Here is a 27,839-nt window from a genome sequence, read left to right on the forward strand (position 1 = left end):
ATCAGATTTATTTAGCATTCAAATGCAAAAGCAGTTGTTATAATGGCTATTGGGAAAACAGTTAATGTTTTAATAACTGCAGAACTAAACCATTAAATGATAAAGTCAATATCCCCACAGAGAGTAAATATGCATCAACAGTAAATTTACTTTACCTGCTTAACAGTCCTAAGTTCTATAATTATAGATATTTAAATTTCTTCTTTCTTTAAATCTTGTTGAAGAAGGAAACAGTTCAATATTAGCTCTACATAAAGCAAGGAATTCTGAAAAAATTAAATTAAAATAATTTGATGATATTCCACCAAAAGAGAGCAATGAAAAATCGCTGTGCGCTTCAAGCAAACACAGTTTATGTGCTTGGTGAGATATTCAGAATAATGAATATATGCTGACTTGTATGAGAGGCCTGCATACTTCAACTTGAATATACTTCACTATAGCTAATGCAAATGAAGAAAAACTATCATATTTAGAGATAAAAGAAAAAAAAACCCACCACTATTCTAATACATTAAGTAAACAAGAGGCCTGATTTTCCCTCACAGCGGTGCCACCATAGAGACTCCAGGTAAGAAAATTTTGACTTCTACTGGTCTGAGATGAGAATCAGCCCCAGCTGGTCCTTGCAGAAAGAAGCAATACCATCTTCTTTGTTATACAAATACAATCTGAAACATGCATTTTGCTGCTTCGTAGGCAACTGCACTTAGGAGCAACTGCTAAGTGAAACTGTGGTGAACCTCAGCTTCTGTGACAGTTTTTCTCAGCTGATGCCCTTTAAAAATGGTAGCATAAAGATGTTAAGAGGTTTTTGCATGCTAAATATTTCTTGACATAGTAATGTTGATGCCTGATTTCTGTTTAGAGCTGCTCTCTACTGGTATTTTTAATAATTTTCCTCCATAACTTGTAGCTTTTTTATTTTCTCTTTATTGCTTTCTACTCCTTCCCACTGACGATACCTTCTTACTTGGCCTCCTCATGCTCTGTATGTTTCAGCTTTTAAAGACATTAGACTACTCAAATATTGCTGTAATGGTATTTTAAGATTTAGCTGTATAAAAAGAGGACATTTTGGTATTCCTGACTGTTAAAATGCCTCTGTTTTGGCAGACTTCCATCACATACACAAAGAAGTAGATTAAACTAGACAGAAGAGTGAAGAGAACATGGGTACAACCTAAACCAGGCAGATGAAAAAGGACTTATTTCAGGGATCTTCAGTAATCACTAGTGCTTCATCTCTTCCTGAGTAGAGTCACACTGAGAATAACAGTCTTGTAAAGCATCCCCAGCAAATGCAAATTTCAACTGCATTCACCACTTTACTATGGAGTGCTCTGCTGGACATAACCATACAACACCACATATTTAACATGAAGTTTTTTTGAGATTACCTCAGTCAAATATCATCTTTACACTTCTATTTGAAACAGAGATCCATAGACTTTGAAATAAAAAAGGAAAGAAAACAGGATAGTAATCTAAATGAAACATGTTTAACCTCTGAGATCTTGTAGCCAAGAAAACATTTTTGTGTGTGTGTTTCCACAGCATTTATTTATAGATAAGGTGCCTGACAAGATGAGATTTTTAAAATTATATTGGTTCCTTTCTTTACCAGCTTTTCTTTAAAATTCAGTCCTTCAAAATAATGTGACTTGCATCCATTGACTACAAAACAAGTGTCAAATATGAACTCCAAATTACCTTGGAAGTGTCACAAAAGTAAAAAGGAAATAAGAAATTTCTAAAAGCTGTATGTTGAAGACAGTACCAACAAATCAATGACAGCTAAAATGAGCAACTAAAATCTTTTTGTTTTGATTTACTCAATGGTTTTCAGACTGAAGTCTGACAATGCTGTAAGACACATAACATATCACAAGAGGAAAGGCAGAGCTTTGTAGAAAAAAAGCTTCTCAGGATGTTTAAAACAAATGAAAAAAAAAAACCAAACAACCTTACAAATTTGAATTTACAGTCTAGGTCATATAGACTACTCATTTGAGCCAATTCTAGAATCTCGAATGTATGCATCTGCTATAATGACTCCAGCTACCAATATAGGATTTTAAAGTTCTCAACCATATTCTAACTTCTGGGATTGCTTTTTGATCAGTCAATGATATAAATTAAATTTGGAATATTAATCTGGTTTTGCCCATCAGCTTCACTTGCCAAAAATCCCTGCCTACTAACCAGGCAGTTACTCCTCTTATAAAATCATCTGAATTAGATCATTAACATTACCTGTCCAGCCAAGTTTATCTAGTGAAGGCAAGCTTTCTCCCTTAGACTGAGATGGGCACTACACTCCTCAGTCAACGATGCTTTGTTGCTATCCAACACTGCTGGTGTTATAGTTCCTTAAGTAACTCAGATTCAACTACTTACTGAGTGCGAAGGCCTGGGGCTGTCACCTATCTTGCCAAGGGTTTTGATCCTATTTGAATCACTAGATACAGTGGGTGATCGGGTTCTTAAAATAGACCTCTTCTCCACTGTCCTGTTTCACTCAGGTGAAAATTGTTTCGTAAGTACATTTTTCTCCATATAGAGAATACCTAATGCAAATAGGCATGAGTTGACTGCAGCTGACAGGCCAGTGGGTAGAGGTTCAACTGGGATATAAGAGCTGCAGGTTCACATCACTCTTTCAATGCTTGATTAATTATTTATATAAAGTCAAAGAGTTCCAATAGGAGAGAAAACAGGTGCTCAAGCTAAAATGCTCAGTCATTTAATGATGGGTATTCCTGGAGGATATAGATAGCAATTCCTGAATTGAATTCAGCAGAACAGGGATTTGAATTCAGGCCAATGCGTTAATTACTAAGATAATGCATTTCTAGGAGAAGAGAAGCTTTCTTTTTTTTATTTTTATTCACATACAGAATTAAACATCTAATTGTATGAGAAGTTTCTTTCCACAGGACCACAAGCTAAAAGAGATTCTTATCTCTATCAGTGGGCCACTGCCCTTGGACACTTTAGATTTTTTTAAATTAGTGTTATTTTTTTCAAAACTGCTAGCAGTAATCCCTATTTGGGGAATCATCAGCACAAGGCTCCTATTCAATCATTTTGATAACCCCTTCATCATGTGAATAACTCTGCCCATGCATTTTACGGGAATGCAGCTAACCAAAGGCTGGAGATTCCCCTAAAGCACTTTGGGGTGTTTGAATGGTACCTCAGGACCAGTAACTATAGCATAGCACAGCATAGCATAGCACAGAATATTTCAATTGGAAGGGACCTACAATGATCATCTAGTCCAACTGCCTAACCACTTCAGGGCTGACCAAAAGTTAATTATATTATTAAGGGCATTGTCCAAATGCCTCTTAAACACTGACAGGCTTGGGGCATCGACCACCTCTCTAGGAAACCTGTTCCAGTGCTTGACCACCCTCTCTGTAAAGAAATGCTTCCTAATGTCAAGTCTAAACCTCCCCTGGAGCAGCTTTGAGCCATTCCCATGTGTCCTGTCACTGGATACCAAGAAGAGATCAGTGATTATGTTCAGACCAAGGTGGCCCTGCAGTCTCTCAGTTGAAGTGTGATAAAGAAGGCAGACCCCAGCATCTTATGCCATCAGGGTATTTGCACAATCGTGTGGGGATGATCTTGCTTTATTTGTCTTCAAATAGTTGGTGCATGGGTCTTTAGACAATTTTACCATTATTTTCAAGTGTGTCATAAACATACAGGAGCAGACAAATGCACACAACACAGTCCAGTTAATTGCAGTACATTTCATATTCCAGCTAATTCCATAGTTAAGATTAAGAGTAACACTGAGTACCTTGATTTCTCTGCTAGCAAATAGCATTTCTTTGTTAAGACTATAACTGATGTGATGGTCACCTCTTGATAGTTATATCCTAAATGAATGCCCATCATTATTTTAATCTGCAGCATTACTTAGAGATTTCTAGATTTAAGCAATGGGGATGTAGAACGTAATTTTGAAATTTCAAAAAAATCTTTGGGAATGCCATTTTGCTCTTGAAGTCATGGTTGGCTATGACACCATCAACATCTAACACTTCTTCAGGGAAAGGGGCAGCTAGCTACATATGAAATTTGTGAAAATTTCATAACAATGTCAATGACACCATTATGTTCTGACAAGAATTTTGACAACTATACAAACATGTCAGAAGAAATGTCAATCATGTCAGGAAAAAGTCAAGAAATTAAAACTACAGTTTCTGGCTTTATGCATTTTTTAAAATAATAACTAATATTTTATAAATGTACTTTAAAACCATTAACTAAAACATTCCCTCCCCCCAATTAAAACAAGTACACTAGATTCAGTAGGCAAAACTACTCTTTTTACATGGATCAGAAAAAAACATCTCAGGTCTACCAGAGATGCTTGTTACTGATGGTGCAAGTCTTACATACATCACAACAGCATGTCCTAAGGGAATTTGAATATGAATTCCTAATTTGATATTTATAGTTATATATTTACATATATTAGTTGAGTGCCAGAATCATGTACAACAAGAGAATAACAAGTATCTGTATTTCTACACTTTCAAATTTAGTGTGTCATGATGGATAAGGCCCAGGATAAGATTCCAAAGAGCCAGGTTACCATTAAAGACTTGATAGCTGTACCGTTGGGTGCCAAGTTATTTTTTGTAATTCATGGTACTGTTTCCTCATATAAAAATAAGTAAAATAATATTTACCTTCTAACCTTCTTTACAAAAGACCTGTGTTGAAAAGTTACATGTAACAACAAAGTAGTTTAAAGGCAGACAGAGAACAGAGAAGATGAAACAGCACAGAGAAAAATGCATTCAAGTGGGTCTCCAGGCAACCCTGACTCCAGTTGTGAACAATTCCATCACCTTTTCTTCCCTTCACTGAAGTAACAAGAACCACGATTTATTTTACATAGCTGTTGTCAAAAGATCTTTTTGTATTGATGCGCAATTTGTGAGACAAACGTTTAAAGGTATATGCAGAAGCTGTGAGGATACACTCACTGAGATGTTCTTAGCAGAACGTGTTATTTCAAAAGCAGAACTCTTCTAGGGTAAACATTCAATGGGAAGCAGAGTCTGGACTGATCTGACGATGTTCTGATGCTAAAGAGGAAAGTTAGATATAATTAATTTAAAAATGAAATATTACTTGCAATATTGTAAGGCATATGCAGTCTACAGTGTTTGTCTATGAGACAGAAACACAGAGAGAGAATGTAATACTCATTTAAATAAATTACAGATTTACATCATCGAGGAAGGGTCTTAGGTACTTATCACCTGCGTAAGAGTTACTGAATGATCCTAATCAATTTGGCATACTGACAACATACAGACTTCATACATTTTCATCTGAATGATCTTCCTCTTTCAAAAGACTTCTTTGGCAAGAGCTCTACTGCTTCCTCGAGCCATCTGCAGCTTTGTGACTTCCTTCCGCAGACACTTGACTCATTGCCTTCGTAAGCATCACACTCAGTCTCTTAACAGAGCTTACCTTATGGATACTAGGCATTGTGGCAGTAGCAAGGAAGGAACTGCAGAGAAATTGCTGTCTACCATTTCTACTATGTTCTTAATAGGCTCCTTGTCCTCCCTGAAGACCACTTTGGTCTGCCATTGTAGAATTCAGCATACACTTTGAGGACAACATACTTGAAAGAGATACTCTTTATTTGGTGGCCAGTTCTAGCTGCATGACAGAGTGCAAAAATTTGCAGCTGCAACTCAAACTTTCTCTGTGTCAAGCTCAATCACCAAAAAATACATTTCCTATTACCATGTCTTCCATCGTCACAGGAAATATTGATACTATACACAATGACAAATACCAAGAACTGAGATATAATCAACTATTTTCAATCACCTCTGAGGTACTGCCAACTGGGCTTGCAGGTCTTCTATGAAATATTGGTGCTCCATGGGCTGGGCTGAACGTCCATTTATTCCAGCACTGTTGTGTCTCAGAATTCTGTCATATTTTTATGGTTCCTCACTGAAAGAAAGCTCAGGGAAAAACATTAAAATCTTTTATATTTCATCCCCTCTGGAAACTGAAGAAAAGATTGCCTGTTCTCTCACAGTGGATGCCCACCCAGGGTGACAAACTGCTGTGACTATAATATACTTTCATTTGTCATCATTCATGTTTGCAACTACTGATTTTCATCACAAATACATACTGTGTCTATTCTTGACCTGATCGCAGCTCCCAGGACCCCAATTCACATTTTTAAAGACTTATATGTCTCATTGTACTCCACAAAACTGCAGGACTATCATGTTTCTAAAATGAGAGAAAACCTACTTCTCAGATATTAGTTGAGCAATTAGTGTCATGCAGATCACAATATTGCAGACTTTTGAAGAGGATCCCATGATGGGCTAAAAACTAATTATGAATTAACAACTGAGGTCAAGAATGTGCCACCAGCCAAACCAAGAGCTTTAAGTTACATAACATTTCTTTTGAGGTTATTAATACTCTCATGCTTCATGTTCTATGTGCTTTTAGACTTTTTTTTCTTTGCTTTTCGTATTTCACTATGGACTTCAATCCCTTATGCTTCTCACAAGTGTTTTAAAGAGTCTATCCAATAATTATTCTGGTCTGCAAAGCATCATTTTTTGTAACCAAAAAAAATAATAGTTGCTGTATTTTTCATTTCCCATGAGACTTTTAGCAATGGTCACAAGAGGTTATCAGTCGGTATCAGCAAACACTGGCCTCTCATAAACAGTACATACATAAATGAAGCCACAATCAACTGTGTTTCCTAAGTGTATTGATATCTGGGCTTTTTTGGTGGTTGACATGATGCATATGTTGTTACAGAACTTCAGATTTTATTGCACTGGTGAGGGACTACTGCACCAGGTCATTGGAGGTGTGCAAAAGCAGCTTTAATTTTGATGCAGAATTAGGATCTTTTAACTAAATTCTCAACGTTTTTTTAAGATCTTTCTCAAGTTTTGCATCCCACATTTTTGTTCTATATTTCCATATTTGAGTAATGTAATGACTTACTGGACTTATACACAAGGAAAATGAAAGATTTTTTTATACACACAATAATGCACACATAGTAAATTAACCATCGTTATACAAAAATTAATCATATTTCCAAATGAAATCTTATTTCCCACCTCCAGCCCATGAAAATCTGCTTGGTCTTGAAAGCATTTCAAGGCTAGGAGCCACACAAACATCAGACACCAGAAAGCCAATCCTCAGACTGTCTCAGTAATAAATATATGAAGTTGGAGGTGATTCAGAACACCTTAATTAGACCTCTTGCTTCTCTGAAATTAAGGAGGGGCATGGAAAAGAATATTTAATTCCTCTTTTCAATGCAGAGACAGATGATAAGTCAATCAGTTCTCCATGGAGTTGGTTGTAATCATTGCCTCTTGTATCAAGGTGGTCATTATTAGCCATGTGCATTGGCAAATAAATATTCCTTGTATTACAATATGAAACCAAGGAAGGAAAGCCCCCGGGCTGGTATAATTTTCTGCCTGTTGAAGACATTAACTCCATCAAGCTCACTTCTGAAAAAATTCAGAAAAGTAGAATTTTCCTGAGCAGGCTAGAATGTTTCTTCCCGCAGTACTATGGCAGATCAATAACATTCTCTCTCTCTCCCCCATTTTTTTTCTTTTCAAACAATATGCAAAGCATATGCAATGAAAACATGCATTAAGGTAACAAAATGATCATCAGAATGAAACAGGCATTTTAATGTATCTAAATAACATACATTCTGGTAAACAAATTTTCCTATAAGTTTTTACATGAGTCTTCTAATAAAAGCATTACAGAAATGCAGTTTTCGCTTCTCCACCACCAAAAATCACTCTAAAAGCAAAACTCTCTAAGGTTTTAACACATTTAAAAAGAAAATATATATTTAAAAGTTTGATGAGTCTAGCCCATTCCACTTAAGAACTCCAGCACTTACTAGGATAAAACTAAACCTCAATTACATATAAATTAAAATTAGAATCTCAACTTTGCAATTCAATCTCATTTTAATTCTCATGTTCTCTAAATATTCTCTAATGAGTTTAAAGTAAGTATAGGACACACAGACTTGGTAAAATGTGAGATCAGGTCTAATTAATTTTTTCTGTTAAAGGGAACTGTTAAATATCAAGACTTGTTACACTACCTTATGTAGCCAGTAGTTTATGGTAATGAGGGTAATGTTCTCTTGTATTAGTGTTGTGAAGACAAACTAAACAATTTCTGCATGCATACAATACGTTGTGCAGTTATGTAATATATGGCTCAAATTTATTATTACAGCTCTAAGAGGATTTGGCAAATATACATACGTGCATTGTTTTTCCTAGTTCCTTTCACCCACCTCTTCATAAAGGTGGCAAACTGAGGAACTATGTGGTAGTTTAAAGGATTTACGACATTTGGTTTTTAATTATGGTCAAAGTGAACATTTCAATCCTGTGTTCAATAAAGACATAAAGGTCATCCATGGCTCTAAACATGGTAATAGTGAATTACAACTGCCCAGCAATAAAACATCATCAAATAATTCCTGACTAATCTTTATTACTACTATTATTCACCTCTGTGAACAATACCAAGAAGAATATTTTTAGACTCATTATATTATAAAGTTTTCAAACCAGGGTCACTTGCCAAAAAATAAAGTTTATGTAAATGTCAATGACATCTTGAATTGAGTACAAATATGCTGTTTTTCACCACCTTTGAGAATGATGCTTGTATTACCATATCATAAAGTAACCTTACTCCCGTTTCCTTTGCCCTAACCTTTTCTCAGCAGATTCTGCTTTCATTCTGTCTGAATGAAAAAACCAGGCTTGCTTTTGTCCTGTTACTACCAGAAATTCAGGTGTCTCAAAGTGGAAGAAAACTGCTTTGTCTGCACCTCCTCCTGGGCTGTAGCTGCTGTGTTGCATCCTGCAGGATCATCATGATTACTGCTTCTTTCGCTGGCCCATCCTCCTCATGCATTCCAAGTGTAATTGGGAAACAAACAAACAAACAAAGAAACAAAAAAAAAAGTTTTGCTATGTTTCTGTGTTATTGAAGATCCCACAGATTCAGAGAGAGGGTGATGAGTTGTTCTGTTGCCCCTGGCTCATCAGCAAAATCACAAATGGGCCACAACATCAGGAGCTAATGAGTAAACTGGCACAAAGCAGGTGCCGTCTTGAGGATAGGTCTGCATTCAGGAGAAACCTGCCTCAGTTCATCAGAAGACCTGCATTTATCACACTTTTCTTTGCAAATTTTTGTGAAAGCTGTTGAGAGGCAAGAAAGGAAGTATCCAGTAACAGAGTTGCAGTATCCCCCAGAGTCCCTTACTGGGTGCAGCTACAATTTCATGGTTTACTGCGTGTACAAAGTGCATTTTAATTCATACTTCATACCATCAACATATATTATAAATCAAGCCTAAAGGTAAACAAGCAAACAAAAGCACAAAGAAGTTTGAATGAAAATTAGGTTGTTTTGCATTGATCCTGCCTGTGGCTTGTACAAAAATCTGCCGAATCCGTGAAAAATTCTAGGCACACCAGTGACTCTGTTAATAACAGATGTTCTGGAAAGTATATCATGTTTTCTGACTAGTGATGACATTTTTTAAATGAAAGAGGGCAAAGGGTTAAGCTCAGTCATCCTTCTTGCCACAAGACTATGCTATGGGAAGAATATCTATGCTATTGGCAATGGTAAACGTGTGTTTTAACATTCACGGTCAATGCTTATAGTCAGACATCTGGGACTTAACACATTTGTAGCAAAGTAACAACAACATATACCATCTGCTGCAGGTGTACATTTTAAAAAATTGCTCTAATATACACCTACACGCATACATACATTTTGTAAATATTCATGTCTTAAGTTGAGCCCCATTTTCATTTCTACCTAGCACAGCAAACTACATACGTTACTTAATTTAGACTATTTTTTCATTATTTGAAAGACACAACAAAAGGCCTTTAGGGATAATTGCTCCGTAACTCTTAGATATGTAGGGAAATATCTCTTTTATGTAGAAACAGCATGCAAAGCTACCTACGTTATTCTGGTAACTCAGCATATTTCACCACTGCCTCATCTAAATGCACTACATAAGATCACCAAACAGGTGATAACAGTGTGGATTTAGTCTCATCTGTGTAATTATTGTTTCTAGCATTAGCTTCAGCATTTCGTTAGTAATTGTCACAGTTCAGGAGGATCAGGGCTGACTACGAGGTGACAGCAGCTGCAGAAATTCATATCATAGATCAGAGGAACTCACTCAAGTGCCAGGACAGCCATGAGGGATAATTCTACTAGGTTTATTATTAGAGATAGTCCCAAGTGTTTAAGTGTTTAAGTATTAATTCTAATATTAAATTCACTTTCTAAACTATTTTTTGTTAAACGCACTTCAAGTGAATATGCATGTCTTTTTGTACTAACTGGCAGAAATATCCTAGAAAAATGGAGTTGACAGTGAGTTTGTGTCCTGAAGCATTGATTTTTCTATTATGCTAAAATGCAAGATATTGATTTGTAGAGTTTCCTTTCAATATTCAAATACAACTATATGTTTTGTTTGCATGCTTTGTGTATGTTTCACACTGGTCAGTATGTTTTCCCATGTGTTCAGTTTGATCATCTTGCAATTGTTTTCTTCTGGGTATTTGTGATTATTGTAGTTGCTATCAGAAGGAATCTTTCTTCAGGTATGCTATGTTTGTGATAAATGTAGTAGTATCTTGTTTTGAGTAAAGGCATTGTGCCCTAACCTTTTCTCAGCAGATTCTGCTTTCATTCTGTCTGAACACCTCCATGACATATTTGGATAAACAATGATACTGAGTGCAGAAGTGTGGTGAGCACTGTCTTGTGGTTCTTTATTAGGAGAGATGCAAAGAACTTCTATTCTAGCTTTATCTTTGTAAAACATTAATGACCAGACCAAGACACCCAGTTTTCCTATTGTGAATAGAATGAATTTCTCAAACTGCTTAAAAGCAGTATAATATATATTATAGTCCTCACTGTGATTAAGTCTTCCAGAATTCACATAACGGTCAGTGCCATGTTGCATACTCTGTCAGTTCCCCTGTGAATCAATTCAGTTACTCCTTTTAAATCTTCTGCTTCTGATCTGAATACAGGCTATTGATACATAAAGTTGTATTGCTGTTGAAAACATCACTCAGTAGTACCATATGAAGTAGCACAGGGTTCCTTTGCAATTAAATTCAGAAACAAACTATTGTGTGATGGCTAGTGGCACACATTCACATTTTAATGCCAGTATTGTAAAATCTGTGGGCAAATGAAATTTTTTAAACATTCTATTTAGTTATCAAATACCTGCTAGACAATAAGATCTCTTGAACAGCTTCACGGCACATTCTAAATATGGTACTAATTTTTCATCAGACTATCAGTAATAATCCTAGACTCAGTGGTGATGCTTTTACCTTGACATTCCTCCCCAGAAAAAGTCAATAAACCCACTACAGCCAGCTACCAAAATGACACAGCAAGATGTAAACATATCAGGAGACAGACAGGTGGTTCCTGGTTCACTGGCAGCTTCCATAGATAATCATTGTACCATGGATTAGATCCGGAATTGCACAGACAGACAATTCAGTGTGTAGAGTCTACTTGTTCATGTTCTCCTATGGTTTTTCAGACACTTCAGGCCTGATTCTCAGAGGAAGCCTACATTATGCTTTGCAAACATGAACCTAGCATGCACCAGCCAAGGACTCAATGAAACTAGTTTTATGATGCCTCACCTGTCTAGATAGAGTTTGCAAGAAAAAAAAGACCCAACACATTTTGGGACATTTATTGTATCATTCAATCAATTTCAAATGGTGTGGCTTTATTAACTATCAAGTTGTGAACTCTGTAGTTAGGATTTTCAAACTTGTCCCAAGACAGTCTATTTCTTTAGCATATGTGAATCGATTAAAGAAGACTCCATGAACTACATGTCATTCTTGACTTCAAATATTTTCAAAATGCCTCCAAGCAGTGACGTACTTTAATTTATCTTCTTAATGCAAAAAAAAAAAAAATCAAAATCAGAGAAAACTTGCAATTTCCTTAGATGCTTATTTATATTGAGGATATATTTCATTAGTATGCTATAATTTCATAAGTCTTAATTCATAAATGCATTTCAAGTGCTTTGAGGTTGTAATGCTGAAGTTGCAATAGAAACAGCAAACATTTTTCCTGTTTTGCTATTGTTTATGAGTACTATCTGTATTTTAACAGTATTGAAGTTTTCTGTTTTACAACAGCTGAATGTTTCAAGTCTATCTCTCTTCTTCATTTGCAAAGAAATCAGTTAACTGGTGAGCCTAAGAAAACTGAGATAAAAGAGCTTAATAACCCACAGACATTTAGGAAGGCATGAATAAACACCAAACTTTAAAAAACTTAGCTAAAACAAAAGCATTTCCTAATGGAAATGAGTATGTGGGAGTCTGTGAAGTGCAATTAGTCAACTAAACCTGTGCATAAATTATTTTTCCTTTTAATTGCTAAATAATGACATTAAAAGTATTCAGAAACTTTGAACTTTGTTTGATTTGTTTATAAGAACTAGTCATGATTAGAAAATACTAATATTTTCAGAGATGAAAATGGAGATTCAGTAAGATTTAGATTCTTCTCTCTAATGCTTACTTGAAAATCCCTAGGAAGAGTTTAACTAATAATATAGAAGGTTTTTTAATATCTGGTCTGTTACTTTAAAATGGTATTATACAAAAAAGCCTGCGAAGCAATAAAATCTGACTGAAAAATGAATGATAAAATTCCAACTTTAAGACTGAGTTGAACTCTTTTAAGAATGATCCTTCCTTGACAGCGACACATTTTTCGTGTACCAGCTGGATTTCATTGCCATAGGAAAACTGTCTACCTCAAAGGCAAATTCAGGGGTGAGTCATTCAGATCTTTAACAAGAAATACAGATGGAAAAATGCCACAGCTGCACAGAGCTGGAAGCAGAAAAGTGCATGACCTTAATGAATATGCTTTTACATTTGACAGATTCCATCAGAGAACTTGCAGTAGCTTCAGACTCCTGTGGCATCATATGAACCTTTCCACATTGTTTTATCCAACCATTGCATGAAAAAAATGTGGGATTTGAAATATAACATGGAAACTTCTTTTTTTCCCTGTTGCCTAGATCTGATATGTTCCTAAAATGAAAATGCAATATAAAAGCACAACAGCCACAAAAATGTATGGGTTTTTTCATTTCCTTTTCATCCATATTTTTATTATCTTCCTTGACTTTGCCTTCCAAAATATTTTCTTTTATCTCTTCATTTTTTTCTTTCTCCAGCTTTGATTTTTGCATTTTTTTTTTCTCATCTTCCTCTGAATGTCCACTCTGACACTTCTACTGAAGTTCAACAAGGGCAAAACCCAAAGTTTTGCATCTGGGATGTAAGAACCCCGTGCAACAACTGATGCCAGAGGATTATTAGAAAGAAAAGTGGTTTTTCAGAAAAGGATCTAGTGTGTATAGGACCCACGGCCAGGACAAAGTCTCTAGCCGTTATGTATCACAGGGCAGGAACAATGTCTGAGAGTGCCTTATCCTCAGAGAGGACAACTGTTGCATCAACATGCTGGACATGCATCTTAAGAGGTGGGCTGGCTGTAAGCAGGGAGAAGCTGTTAGTTCAGTGAAGGCCACAGTAGCCTCCATTCAGATTCCTACTTATTTGGTGTACTCAAAAATGCTCACAGCCCATTACTAAAGAAAGCATTTAATGCTCAATATCAATCTCTTCTGTTAAACCAAGAACAGTAACACTCCCTTCCCTCCATGCACAATGTATTGCAACGAGCAGAATCAGGGAAAAATAGTGGGTGCAGAATTCACCCTGCAGACTCTTTTGCCCACCCACACAAAGCAAAAGACAGAATTTCCTGTGCATAGACAGGAGTACAGAGCAAGTAAATGTTTGATAAGACACTGCTTGAGAATGTTCTAAACATGAAAGAGGAAGGGCAAAAAAGATATTGTACACCCTCTGAGTAGTCTTATAGTTCAGGGACTGAAACCTTAAATGTGGCTGCATAGAAAAGACTCTTCAAGTCTAACCTTTTCTTCCTGACATCGGTTGTTCTGTACTCAATTAGGCAATGATGTTCTAAAGAATCATTTGCCCTGTTCAATAATACAGCTATCTTATATCCAGAAGAAATATTAGCCACAAGTATCAATATATCTCCTTTATTCTGAGGGACACAGCCATACATCACTTACTGGAATATCAGAGCTGATGATACTGACTAAGCCAAGCCAAATGCTGAAAGCCCTGCTGTCTTAATTGAAAAATAAGATTGATATGTACTGTGGGTCAGTTTTGGCAAAGAAAAGATCCTATAATGTTCCATCCCCTCTATTTCCCTTACCAAAATACTTTTATTTTATTGTCCCCAGTTAGTCATTATTCTTTTTTCAATCCCCAACTTGCTTCTCTGATGTCCTGCTGTTTAAATAGCCTTGATTTTGCATAGCTTCTCATGCTAAATCAATGTTTAAAGCTGTTTGATCCCTATCTCTGATCATAACCAGCAAGGAACATCCAGAAGCTATTTCCATCGCAATGTAACACAGTTTAGAGATCCTAATGGAGCTATTACTTAAAGCTGCTATTTATGATCTGATCTAAGTAAGGTTTCTCTGATAAAAATTGTGAAGGAAAAGATATAGAGCCATATTGTAAAAAATATTTACATAGGATCAAATATACCTGTAATGTAACACTGAAATCAGTAGTTCACACCACATGATGAATTCACTCCTGACAAATGCTATTAAAAAGGAAAGTTTTCATGGCAACATAACTCTGAGATATAATTCTGTAGTTTTACTATAAGCTTTCTATTCACTAGAAAGACTGGGAAAGGGTAGGTCTCTTGTAAGGGAAGCTAAAATACCATGGATTTCCAGATCACAGCCATGATTCTAAGTATTTTTGAAAATCACGTAACAGCATAAGAGATTTTTCACTTTTCAAACTCTATGGGCGTTCCCAGCTTTTGCCTGAAATGCAGTGAGGTTGACCCAGTGAAAGTCTTCTCAGAGAACAGACCCAGACCTGGTGATTCTGGAGGGCCTCCAGTGTGCTGCATCTCCAGTGGCCTTTCCCTGATGCTGACTCTGTCACCTCTCTGATGCAGAGTATCTAACATTTTCTGGTCTGAAGCATGAGAGTTAAAATCAACTCCTGAATCTGCGGCAGGTCTCCATGGTTACAGTACAGTCAGTTGCTGCTTTGTACATGGGAATAGATGGGATTTTTAAAAACTCAGGCTGCATTTGCAGAATGACAATCTGAGTGTGACTTTTTCCCCCAAAACACAGAACATACAAATCAATTTTCACAAGAGAGGGTAAATGTAAAGGTAATGCCTATTATCTCAACTCAGACTGACAAACTGCTCAGAAGCCGAACTGCTCATCAGATAAAGAAGTTCAGAGTGCAGGAGTTACAGAAGGAGAGATCTGTTTAAAGGTTTTGAGAAGGAAGTCTTGTAAGAGCTGAGTAACATCCATTTGTGCAGATTGTTTTTCTTCCCAAAGAACTGTCTTTGCAGTCTATACCTTTGTTTACTTAAATCTCAATAAAATTCCTGATTCATATGAATTGTTCTCCATTAGCCTAAGTGTATAAATCCAATATTAACATTAATTAAGTGTAGTTATGCACTGTCAGTACATAGATCACATTCAAATGTATTTGAAAGAGTAAAGGTCTTTAGGAGCATGAGTTCGGCTCATTTTACATTAAGTAAAAATGAAGAAAATCACAAGTAGATTTCCCTATTATTATACATCTTTGTAAAAATATCACTGAATTGTGTCTCAGCAGCTGCAAGGGAGCAGGATGTCAGCTTTACATTTTAAAACACCATTATCAAAATGCCCTCTAGCAATACTGACTTAGCAGAGAGGATGCCACCTACTAAAATATTAATCACTTGCTTCAGGACACTTTCCTTCATCACTAATTGTCAAAGCAGAATTGACAGTGTTACCTAGAGAGCTGCTAAGTTTAAACTGTATCACTACTGTTCTCAAAAGAGATGAGGGACCTCTTCCTCTCATGTCTCCTTATGATGATAGGAGGGGAAGACCACAAGCTCTTTCCAGACAAAAAAAGACACCCCCCCCCCAAAAAAAGAAAAAAAAGAAAAAAAAAAAAAAACCACACACGATAATGTAAGCCTTTGCCTTCTTTTCATTTTCTCTTGAGGTTTTGTTGTTGTTGTTGTTGTTTTCTCCTTCATAACTGGAGCAAGAGTCCCTTTCATTTCTCTTCTGCAGCTTTTTTTCCTACCTTAGAAAAGGCTGGATGAACATATAATCTACAAAAGAATAAAATCATTGTTACTCACTGCAGAATATGAATAACTTAGGCTTCCTCTCTGGGACTAATAACATTGGTGAAAGATAGTGGGTCATAAAGAAAAAAAGGACCACTGAACACATATCCTGCTAGCAGAAACTCCCTCCTAAGATCTGACTTTTTTTAACATTTCTTGCACTGTCAAAAGAGCTTGTTTCAAAAGCTTTAACTATTAAAATAGGATGAGAGCTGACTTATATAACAGTATTTCAAAGACACTGCATAAAGGCAGCTCAGGGAACTGAGTAAAGTTTTAGCTATGTCAGGATTTTTGCTCTATTTTAAATAAGCCATTCTACAAAACAGTAGTCAGCAGCATAATCCTTCAATTCTTCATCATGGGAGGAGTCCCCAGAAAGTTTTCTTATCCATTAATGCACTTGTATCTCTAACTGATCAATAATTTTCCACCAAAACAGGAAATTAATGTTGTTTAGCCAGACAAAAACAGATATACACAAAGATTTAAGATAATGCCAGGCATTTTGAAACATTCATAAATGACAATATAAAGAGATTTTGCTTTCCTTTCCCTTTGTAAACCTGTCTGTGGTCCTTTTGAAGTAAAATAAATAGCTGAAGAAATGTTGCTGTCCTGTACAATCTAACAGAGTCCAGTCTGATATGAAATGTTACTTCATGTCCACCTCAGAAAGAATAACATCCAGGCAGAAAAGTACATGTTAACATACTGTGAGACCTCTACCATTCCTGTCCTTGACTTCAGGGGTGCTATAGTGTTCAAGTATGGAGTATATTTGTAAGACCACTTCACTTAGGTTTAATGTTTGATGGCTGATCTAGCATGCCGTCCAGGGAAACAGAAAGGCTCTTCATGCCAGTATGCTCCTCATCGCCTCCTAACACCACACTCTTCACCCCATGAGTAAACTCTCAAAAAATGTGCCATGCAAATAGTCTCCACAAGCTCTGACTTGACCAGCCAGCTTGCAAAACACGGCATTGATGTGAGAGGCTGATGTCATACCCACATTTCAGTTTTATGATGTCACATTCAGAACATTATTTCCTCTCAGTGCTCCATCTTATAAATGATGCACAGTAAAGATGCACGATAGATGGTAATGGGCGCTCTGCCTGCCTGCGACTGGTGTGGTCAGTGCTGCAAAGCTACAAAGGAATAGAAAGGGAATCCTTACTCTGCGGAGCAAGAACATGAAAGGCCATCCACAACAGTTATTTGGTGGTTGAACTTCATTTCACTTGCAGTTTTATCTTGCTTTTTAAATAGTTAAAGCAAGCATTAAAGTAAGGGAAATGAGGAGACTGGTCACAGGAACTTCACTTTTTCAAGTGACTGTGAATCACAATTTGGCTTACATTCAGCCAGCACGAATCTGCAGACAGATGAACAGAAGATTATTGAGAAAAAGCAAAGTGCTGTGACCACTCAGTTAGACAAGGATTTTGACAGGCCAAAATGACAAAGACATAAGTGGTGCACAAAAAGTGTTCTCATTTTCCTTAATTTTGTGTGTTGTTCACTTAAATGAATAAACTGAAATGCAAAGGTTATGTATAAAGTTGCTCACATGCACAAACCTCTGAACACTGAGTATTTCCTGAATTTGTCACAAAAGGAAAAAAAAGGCAGTGAGCATTTTTCCTTCTCCTCATGCTTTTAAATGAGTTAATTATTGCCAGCCACAGGGATTGGATATGTGCAATTGCAGATGGCCACCATGATCCGATAGAAACTCTAAGTATTTTCTTTTTTTTATATAAAGCATTTATACAGAAATAATTTATCCAAACTGAAGTCATCCATTTGACACAAGCAGTCAGAAGGAATCAAATTAAGAGTACCATACACAGATTTGAGTCTAACAGCTGAGAGCACGATATATGTGGCATATGCATACTTTTACATATGTAATGTAAAGGTAATCAGAGCTCAAAGACTGGGATTTTTTTCAGGGCTGTATTTGTCTACCTTTTAATTTAAATTCCATTTAAAAAGGCAGGGTTATTTCTCTGTCCATTTACTTTTACTTGCTTCTCTTATGCAGTGCTATATAAATGGAGCCTCTGTAAAATGAAGCAGTGTTGCTGGTGGCATTGATAAATAAAGAACAAGATACTATAAATATTTTATGTAGTTCCTAAAGGCTACATTCACTTTCAGATCCTTCTGCATCAGAAATAGATTCACTGTGAGTGTGTTAGTTCATTCTAGACTTGGTCTGTTCACTCTGTTTCATTATATTCACATAAAATGGCAGTAGCTGGTCTTTTTTCCATAGTGCTGTTACAAAAACCCCACACAACAACTGCAATAGTGATTATAGCAGAGCAAGATGATGTTGCCCCACTTACAAACAACAGCAGGGAATGGTTTCAGTAACAACTGGTGTGTATGTTCATGGCTATGTCATGTCATGTCATGTCATGTTATGTTATGTTATGTAGAAGCTGCTGAGTTAGGTATAGCCATGCAAACAGCAGGTAGTTCTGTGTATGACTTTCAATGCATACAGCTGTTGGTTCTTGTGACACAGAATTGCCTAGCCAGATGGATATGCCCCTGGCCTGTGCATGCAGACATTAGTCAAAGCAGAACTAGCTTTATGAGCTTTGATCAGTCTGACACTCTTTTGAGCTCAGCATTTGTATAAGTCACACCCCCTGCCAGTTGTAGAATGGTGATTTTATTTGGTATGTTCCTTTGCTATTCAGGTTGGTTTAAGTATCATTTTACTAAATTATGATTACAGTCATTGAAATGAAAACCGTTAGGAAGCTAACTGTCGTGGTTTAACCCCAGCCAGCAACTAAGCACCACCCAGCCACTTGCTCACTCCCCTCCAGCGGGGCGGGGGAGAGAATTGGAAGGGTAAAAGTAAGAAAACTCATGGGTTGAGGTAAGAACAGTTTAATAATTGAAATAAAATAAAATGAAATAAAGTAAGAATTGTAATGAAAAGGAAAATAACAAAAAGAGAGAAATAAAACCCAAGAAAAACAAGTGATGCAAATTAAAACAAAATTGCTCACCACCAACTGACCAATGCCCAGCCTGTTCCTGAGCAGTAGCCTCCAGCCAGCTTTCCCTCTAGTTTATATACTGAGCATGATGTCACATGGTATGGAATATCCTTTTGGTTTGTTTGGGTCAGCTGTCCTGGCTGTGCCCCCTCCCAACTTCTTGTGCACCCCCAGCCTACTCACTGGCAGGGCAGCATGAGAAGCTGAAAACTCTTTGACTTAGTGGAAGCACTGCTCAGCAACAACTAAAACATCAGTGTGTTATCAACATTATTCTCATCCTAAATCCAAAACACAGCACTATACCAGCTACTAGGAGGAAAATTAACTCTATTCCAGCCGAAACCAGGACACTAATGAAGGACCTATCCAAATATCCACTGCCTGGCATTACCGTGTTTTCAGTGAGACAGGTTTGGTATGTTTCTAAGGAACATATTATTATCTAGAATTTGCTTTCAGCAAGGAATATAACACCATCCACTCATCCCTACCCACAAGGGAATGATTGCTGCAACTGTTACCAGTTAGCAGCCTTTTCATGGAAGAGGACCAAAGTCTTTTTTGTTGTTTGTTTTTTTTTAACTAACTCAACATTATTTGCTTTTAGACTGCATTGTGCTGCTGCAGTCCTAAAAGCAGGTGCAGTTGCTCTACTACAGTCATAAATTTAGTGAAAATTTGTTTTCATTAACAGAATTCTTAGCCCTTCAGTTACATTTGAAGACTGTCAACAAAGAACCTTATAGAAAGTTTGGACAGAAAACCAGAATTATTCTATTTTCAAACTTCAGTGATTTATTTGGTAACACAGTTTTGCTGAGAAGATTTCATTCCCTCTTTTAAAGGGCCTATTGAAACTGTAACTGTTTGCATCTCCTGTTAACCTCAGGATTAACCCTGAGCTTTCTGCTTCACTTGTCTCCAGCTTCTGGACAAAGCTTCTGCTTTGGAACTGTTAATACATATTCACACTTTTCTCAATCCTGTGCTCCCAAACATGATGCAAATTTTCCTGAGGGGCCTCCATTAAATGAACCAGCTAAAAGCTTTCATACATGAAGGTATATTTAAAAGTAATACCCCTTTCTGGCATAAAGAAAAAAAAAAGACAGATATGAAATATATCCTAGCTGACTGCTTACAGTCAAGTTTTTCTAGCTTTACACTTTCAGAATTAACAAGATTCAAAGTCCTAAGGCTACCTTTAAAAAAAAAATAGGAAGTTATCTGTGATAGTCCATTTGGGCAGTTTTTTATCTGCCTTCTAGGTTCTGAAGCTTTGTGGAAGGAGCAGAAGGAAGGGCACGGGAAGCAAAAACAAGAACATGCAGAAAGAAGAACAAAATAGAAGGTCCAGAGGCAGTGCCCATGCTGTAATACCGAGGAGGGGTGAAAAACCTCCAACTGCAGCTGTCTGTGCACCCACTGCAGGTATTCTACTCCTTTATAATTAGTCATACCTCCTTCAGCTATCTAACTAGTATCAGAGCAATTGAGGTTTTAATTTCTTTTCCACATCACCAAGGAACAAAAAATATAGCAACTTAATCTCATTAACACCGACTGGAAAAAAATAAATCTGCTTTCCTTCAAACAACACAGCCAAGAGCTTCTATTGCACCCAAGGGTAAACCTGTCACTCACCCAACACCCCTGTTTCACTTCCAAATCTCTTAAACCTATACCTGCTGCTCTGGGTAACCCTTCACCTTACTTGTGCCTTGCATTGGTTGCAGTCTTGCAAGCACCATATAGTAACAAAGCACAATAGGACATGTAATTTTAATCTGTTAATCTATTTATAAAATCAAACTCCAGTCCTCCCCTGTACTCCTCCAAGTTACAAAAAGGTATGTATGCATGGTACAGTATGCCTGAGGGAGTAATGCTGCAGTGGCTATATTACAAAAAAAAAAGAAGAAAAATCCATAGAAGACTAAAAGGATAACAACATTGATCACTCAGCAATCAAATTCCTCTAGCTCTAAATGATATGCAGTTTCATAAATATTAAAAAAAAAAAAAAAAAGAACACCTGTTGACTGGAAAGTATCTTTGATAAAACTGCCAACAATATTTTAAGTGTTCATAGGTTTGGTGGTTTTTTTTTCTTTTACCTGTTTCACACGCATCTGAGGCTCACCATCTGGTCTGAGCTGAGATTACAGAGTGCAGCCAAACTGGTCAGAATCACGGTGTTTTGCCAACACTCTAAGCACTAGAAAATGCTTGGGGAAAACTAAAACTAAATGTGGACATCATATATCACAACTCTGAAAAGAAAGTGAGGAGCTGAAAACAGCACAAGGGCCATTCAAGGGAATTACCATGTATGAATGATTGTTTCTATTGCCATTATTTCTTTGAGAGAATTATTGAGTAATCAAAACACTGTTGATTATCTTTCAGATCTACTCCAAATTTTCAATCCAATACTTCATATTCTGTTGGGCCAACTTATAAAATGACTAAACGTTTGTTTCATCAGTCTCAACAGTTGAAGCATAAGCCTCTGTAAGCCTTTTTCTATGCTAATTATCTTTTTTTCTCAAAAAGACATTTCAAGCTAACCATATCTCAAAAGAGTGCTTTAAAAAGCCATCAGAAATGAAGTTGCAAGAATAATCTGATGCCTCTTTTCTTTAACAATGATATTTCATTATGATCACAGAGATGACCCGATTCATAGTCATTTGGATTTTCTACTTGACTGAATTTCATGATACTCGCAAGTGTTCAATATCTCCTTGACTTCAGTGTTAAATCTCTGCCTTTTTTCTGATTCCTGCTGAGATGTGAGTATTACATAGGCAATTAAATCTAAATGTCTGAAGACCAAACATCTTATTTAATGGAAAAGTATCGCTACATAAACTATACATACACAGATATATACATATAGGGGAGAAGTACACCACACTCAGATTTTTTCATAGGAAAATAAGCTAGAGCATTTAATGGTCAAATATTTTTAGTCCCCCCTATCATGCATTTTTGTCATGCTGCAATGGGTAGAAAAGCTTATGTGTGGCAACATGCTTAAGCTATTATTACTGTACACCCCTATGCTTAGCTTACACTTCTTTTTTTAACTCAGTGTACTTTTCTAAGTTTTATTGACATCTATTGCAAGACCCTCAGGAAAGGACAGGTTTCCCCCAGAAAATAGCTAGATACAATGAAACATAAACAATTTGCTAGCTGCAACCGTGACCTGTATCTATAGTAATATGAACAATGCTTTTACACATGGGACTTGTGAACTACCCTCCAGATATGTGGTGGTTTGATCCATCAAGGTTTCTATTTGAAAATCTGAAATACACTCTGAGTGAAGTATGCTGAAAGTTGCACTTCATTTAAACATTTCTGTCACAATAATTATTGATACATGATGTCTTGTGGGTAGCTTGCGCTCATGCATCACTGAGCTTCATTAATAGAGCAGGTTCTATTTCAGAAAACCATAGATTGAACAAAATATTTACAAAAGTATACATTCAGACTCTACAAAAGAGAAGACTAAATCCCTACATTTGTGTGGGAGATACGCATGAATCCTACAATGTACAAGAAAAAATTAATCTTCTTTGAAAATATAGCATATATTAAATTAGACAGAACATGCAGAAAATATTTTTGGTGTTCAGAATTAGGACAAAATTGTTTTGAGAAAACCACTCCTACGAAAAGAAAAACATTTATTTTTATCTCGTTCTAAGACAGGGTTTAGGTATGAAGAGAGATAACTGTTTTGTTCCCACTAGAAAAGAAGTTTCACATGCTGTGACAGACTCATTATTCTTCAGGGAAGGAGAGTTTGTGATCCATCCACTACAAACAACTACCCAGTAGAGAGCAGTTTTGTCAATGAGAAGGCCTATTTATGCCCCCACACACACGTCTCCTGATGCTCTTTTGACCCTATATTGTTTTGATACTTTGGGGAATATTTTAGCTGTACTCTGCCAGATGGATGTCTCTCTGACAGCATAATAAACAAAGACACGTTACTCCACCAGTCCTATAGTGTTCTATGTGACTTTTTAATGATGTTGATCCTAACCTTTTTGGTTTATTAATATTATTTCACTAGTACATTACATATTGCTGTTCTGACTTATTCTTTGTGTGTTCTTACACAACAATATATGACTCGGTCTAAACTCCAGATGTGTTGAATTTTAGCAAGGACTGCAGAACTGTTGTTTGAAAATGCATTTACATTCAGTATCGTCAAAGGGGAAAAAAAAGGTTGTTTTCTTCTTTTGTTTCTTCTGTAAATATTGACCGTATATCTGAATATTATGGCTCTTTTTTTATACCTAGATAAAATAATGTAGACTGGACTGCAACTGAATCTTTTTTATTCAATTTTTATGTTTATGGCATAATTATACTCCAATATTTGTGTAGCCACTTCCTACGTAGTTGCTATTTAATTGGAAACATTTTACCCATGTTTTGAACATATGAAACCCTGTGCACAAGTCGACACATGGCTATAGGTGTGATATGGAAAACCCTGACCTGCCACTCTGGAAGCAGGAGCAGGAGGGCAAATTTAGTGCTTGCTTCAAACTAAACCCTGTTTTTTTCCAGCTACAAGCTAATAACATGCTGCTTTAGGTCAGCATTAACAAGTCCTGTATTTACTAATTTAGCGGAGTCAATGATCTCTTGGGCTTTGGATAGCCACAGCAACCTGTAATATTTGACCGTATTAACGAAGAGAAAAAGGGTTGGGGAGAACATAGCTTATATGACTCTCAGGGAATTAAATCCTCAGGTCCTGTTGACAGAAAAAGGCAGTGAGAAGTGTTTATTTTCTCTTCAAGTCCACTGGCAGCCCTCTGTGATACACAGGCAGTAAGGTCTCACCACCACGAGATGGCCAGGCGAGGGGGCGCGTTGGAGAGGGACTTCAATAGCCTGCCTCTTCAGTAACCTCTTCACATGACAAAATGAGCACGTACCACAGAGGGAGTGCTGTATGCAGTACCTGGACTGAATCTGTGGTTCCTGGCCTGCTCTGCAGCTGTATTAACTCCTGTATTATCTATTATTTATGCTCTGTTCTGACAATAATGTCTATGAGGCTGCTTTAATAATATGGTCTTACTTCCCCTGACCTAAGTCGAAGAAAAAAATATTTCTCCACCGCAGGTTTTCCCTCTGATTGCTGGGCGTGGTTTTTTCATCTGTGCAGATATCTGTAAAGGTAAGTACACTTATTACTGTGCCTTTTGCTAGCGTTATTTAAAGAGAGGAATTTAACAACTTGTGGCATACAGAAATAGAATTGAATAGCTGGGATACAGTCTAGAGCCTTTTCTTCACAGTTCTATTCTTTTCCCTAACCCGTGAGCAATAGTGAGCGTGAGATGTGCAGTGAATGGCTTTCTCGGTCCAGTTGTCTGTTTTTCTGTTGTTTTGTTACTACTAGCTTTTGTTGTTTCAGTTTCTTCACCGAGGTATGAGGGCAGAAGGTACGCTCCTGACCCATTTGTACACAGCCCCGATGGCCTCAGGACAGTCTCTCGACTCCTAAGGTACGACATTCGGATCTGTCAGACACCTCAGGCCCATTCTTCATGATCCTGCCATAAAGCACTGCCAAGGAAAGAAATCACTAGAAATCAACAGAGCTTGCGAAGACATAGCAAATACATTGCCATGGCTGAAAGGTAGCATAGTAGCTCTGGAGAAAGTATTTTTATTAATAGCTAACATCTGGGGAAGGACACAGCTAAGTCAGTGCCCCAAGCAAGATTAAATTACAGTGACTCCTGCTTGAGAAAAGATGGAGAAAAAATCAAATGCTTTAGGACTTTGTTTTGCCTCCAGAAAGGACGCCAATATAGAATACATCTATATTTGTCATACTGTTTGAAGATAGTTACTGTTTTTAACTTTTACATTTTGTGGTGTCTCAAATTGCGGTTATTTCAGAAACAACAGGGAAAGTACCTCACAGTGGCAGAAGCAGTCCTTAAAATTTAGGAGACAGAAAAGAAGGAATGGATCAATTCTGGGTATGCATATGTACCTCTTGACATCTCAATAAAGTTTTTGTTTGGTTTAGGGGTTGCCTGCTGAGCCTACAGAAAAACTCTCCTAGAGAGTCTGCTCTCTGTAAAGCTGTGATATCTGACTGGGTAGCAGGGACCAGTGCTTTTGTTCTATTCTGGGAACTGCAGAGCTCGCTCTGAAGGCGTAATTTTCCTTTCCTATTGCATTCCCATTAGATGCCATATCAAGCTCTTAACTGTTCCTTCACAGGTCTGAAAATTCACTGGCTCCTGGGCAATTGTTTCATTTGCAACAGGCATTTGATGGCACTGGCAGACAGACGTGAGGTAAGTGTTTGGATCAGTGGGGAAGCAACACAACACAAAAGAAACCACAGTATAAGGTTCATACAACCTGCTGTCAAAATAACCCCTAAAGCATTAAGCAAGCCAGAAACTGTTTTGAATGAAGGGGTAGGAAGATTGCAATTAGATCCTTTTCCAGGTGTCATATGCTTTACAGACAAAGACGGATGAGGTGAGTCTTTGTCTATACTCATAATAAAGCTAAACCTCTCCTCAGTCGGTTTAAAAGAACAATTTCAGTTACTGTATCTGACAACATTTTAATGGCTAACTGGCTTGATTGCACTGCCGAAAGACACTTATAGGGCCACAAGACAAAAGGAAACAAACGTTCCCTTTCAGTTAGAGAGAGAAGCTTCACTGACCCCTGTGCAGAATGAACTACCCCAAGTAACAACCGTGTCGAACACCCAGATGTGTGACAGAACAGTTCCAGCACATTCATTTCAGTTTGCGTATAATAAGTACATGTGACAATATGTAATTATGTAATAATGAAGGGATTAAGTAATATACCAGTGTCACTAAGACTCACACCCACTTTGGGTTATGACTGTGCCTGTGTAACATAAAAATTTAATAGACCGGTAAGGAGTTCATGTTGGGTTTTGGCTTCCAAATACCACTTATTTTAACGTGCTATGGCTTTTCAACCCTGTTAACTGAAAAGAGTCTCCCTCTGGTTTCATGCCATTTTGATGCAAAATTGAAACAAGTTTCTTCTAGAAGAGACAGGTATGACTGATGTGAATAAAGACACAGAAAGGTTCCAGAATATGGCTAAACGCAGAGTCTCTGTCTGCAATTAACAATTACTGCCCTGATGATATCTGCGTAAACTCCAGTGTATCCTGCCGTGGCCTTCAGCAGCTTTGAATAGCCATGGTGCATTCAAAGCCCAAGACTGAGGAAGACAGGTTCCTTCCACATCCTCAGGCTTTCTAACAAATCCACAGGGAACCCAGGGTTTCACAAGCTCCCTTTCTCCACCTGCGTGAGACATAACCTTCAACACATGCTGACATACCCCAAACTACTGCCCAAGCTGCCTGCTCAGTTTAGGACCCCCAAAACTGATCTTTTCACCTTAACACAGGCACTACAAATCTGCGAACAGGGAAAGTGCACAAACGTTTCAGGTATGAGGCTCCAGGATACTGGGCAACTACGGAAAAATTCATTCAGTTCTTGAGGTCCATAGGGAAGAGGAATATAAGGTTGTCTATGAGATAACATGAAATATGTCTTGAACCAGCTTGATGGAGACACTTTTAGTCTATAGGAAAAGCACAGTGCTGTTGGCTTACTACACTTGGCAGTTTCCATGTTCACTTTCTCTCTGCTCAGTTGATGATGAAAGATCTGGCATTCCTTCAGTAAACTTTTTTTTAATCAATATGTGAACAGATTAAGATCATTCTAAGAAAAAAAAACAAACAACAAAACCTGCTTCTCCTTGGTTTACTGACTAATTTAACTGGGGTTTTTCATTCATATGTACCTCTTAAATGTTACTGAGCAGTAATTGTTTCTCAGGAAATGGGTGAGGGACTGAACATACAAAAAAAGAGAGTTGTCCCAGACATATTCCATTGAAATAGCAAATACCTAGATTTTTATTCAGTATCTGAATTGTATGCAAATCCCTCCATAAAATATAGTTGCAAATTAAGGACAAATTACTTTGACTTGGAGACACTAATTCTAGTAAGTGCACATACTTGAATTAATTTTCAAATTCTTGAATATGAATTTTTTTCCAAAATTTTTTATAGCTTTTTTTAATATTCTCAGAGAGAAACTCTATAACAGTAAAATCTTAGTGCCAATTATTTTATAATGTTTAGCTAAATTAATGAATTAATGTATTATCTTGATTTAAGCAACTATTCTTTCAGGTCTTCTAAGATCTTAAGACTGAAAAAACAGCTGCATTAGGTCAGACCAAAGGTCTATCATCCAATACATGCCTCCAAAACAT

General features: G+C 37.0%; 1 long non-coding RNA gene across 1 annotated transcript in view; it reads left to right on the forward strand.

Moving 5' to 3' along the window:
• The window catches only part of LOC138685686 (uncharacterized), a 65,901-nt gene extending 40,027 nt beyond the window's left edge, over nt 1-25,874 (forward strand). Inside the window, exons 2-4 of the long non-coding RNA XR_011325063.1 lie at nt 24,648-24,702; nt 24,943-25,033; nt 25,764-25,874. This is a non-coding gene — a long non-coding RNA (uncharacterized lncRNA). The remainder of the gene's footprint in view (nt 1-24,647; nt 24,703-24,942; nt 25,034-25,763) is intronic.
• The last annotated feature ends 1,965 nt before the right edge of the window (nt 25,875-27,839 follow it).

Source organism: Haliaeetus albicilla, chromosome 1 (assembly GCF_947461875.1).
Source record: "Haliaeetus albicilla chromosome 1, bHalAlb1.1, whole genome shotgun sequence".
NCBI lineage: Eukaryota > Metazoa > Chordata > Aves > Accipitriformes > Accipitridae > Haliaeetus > Haliaeetus albicilla.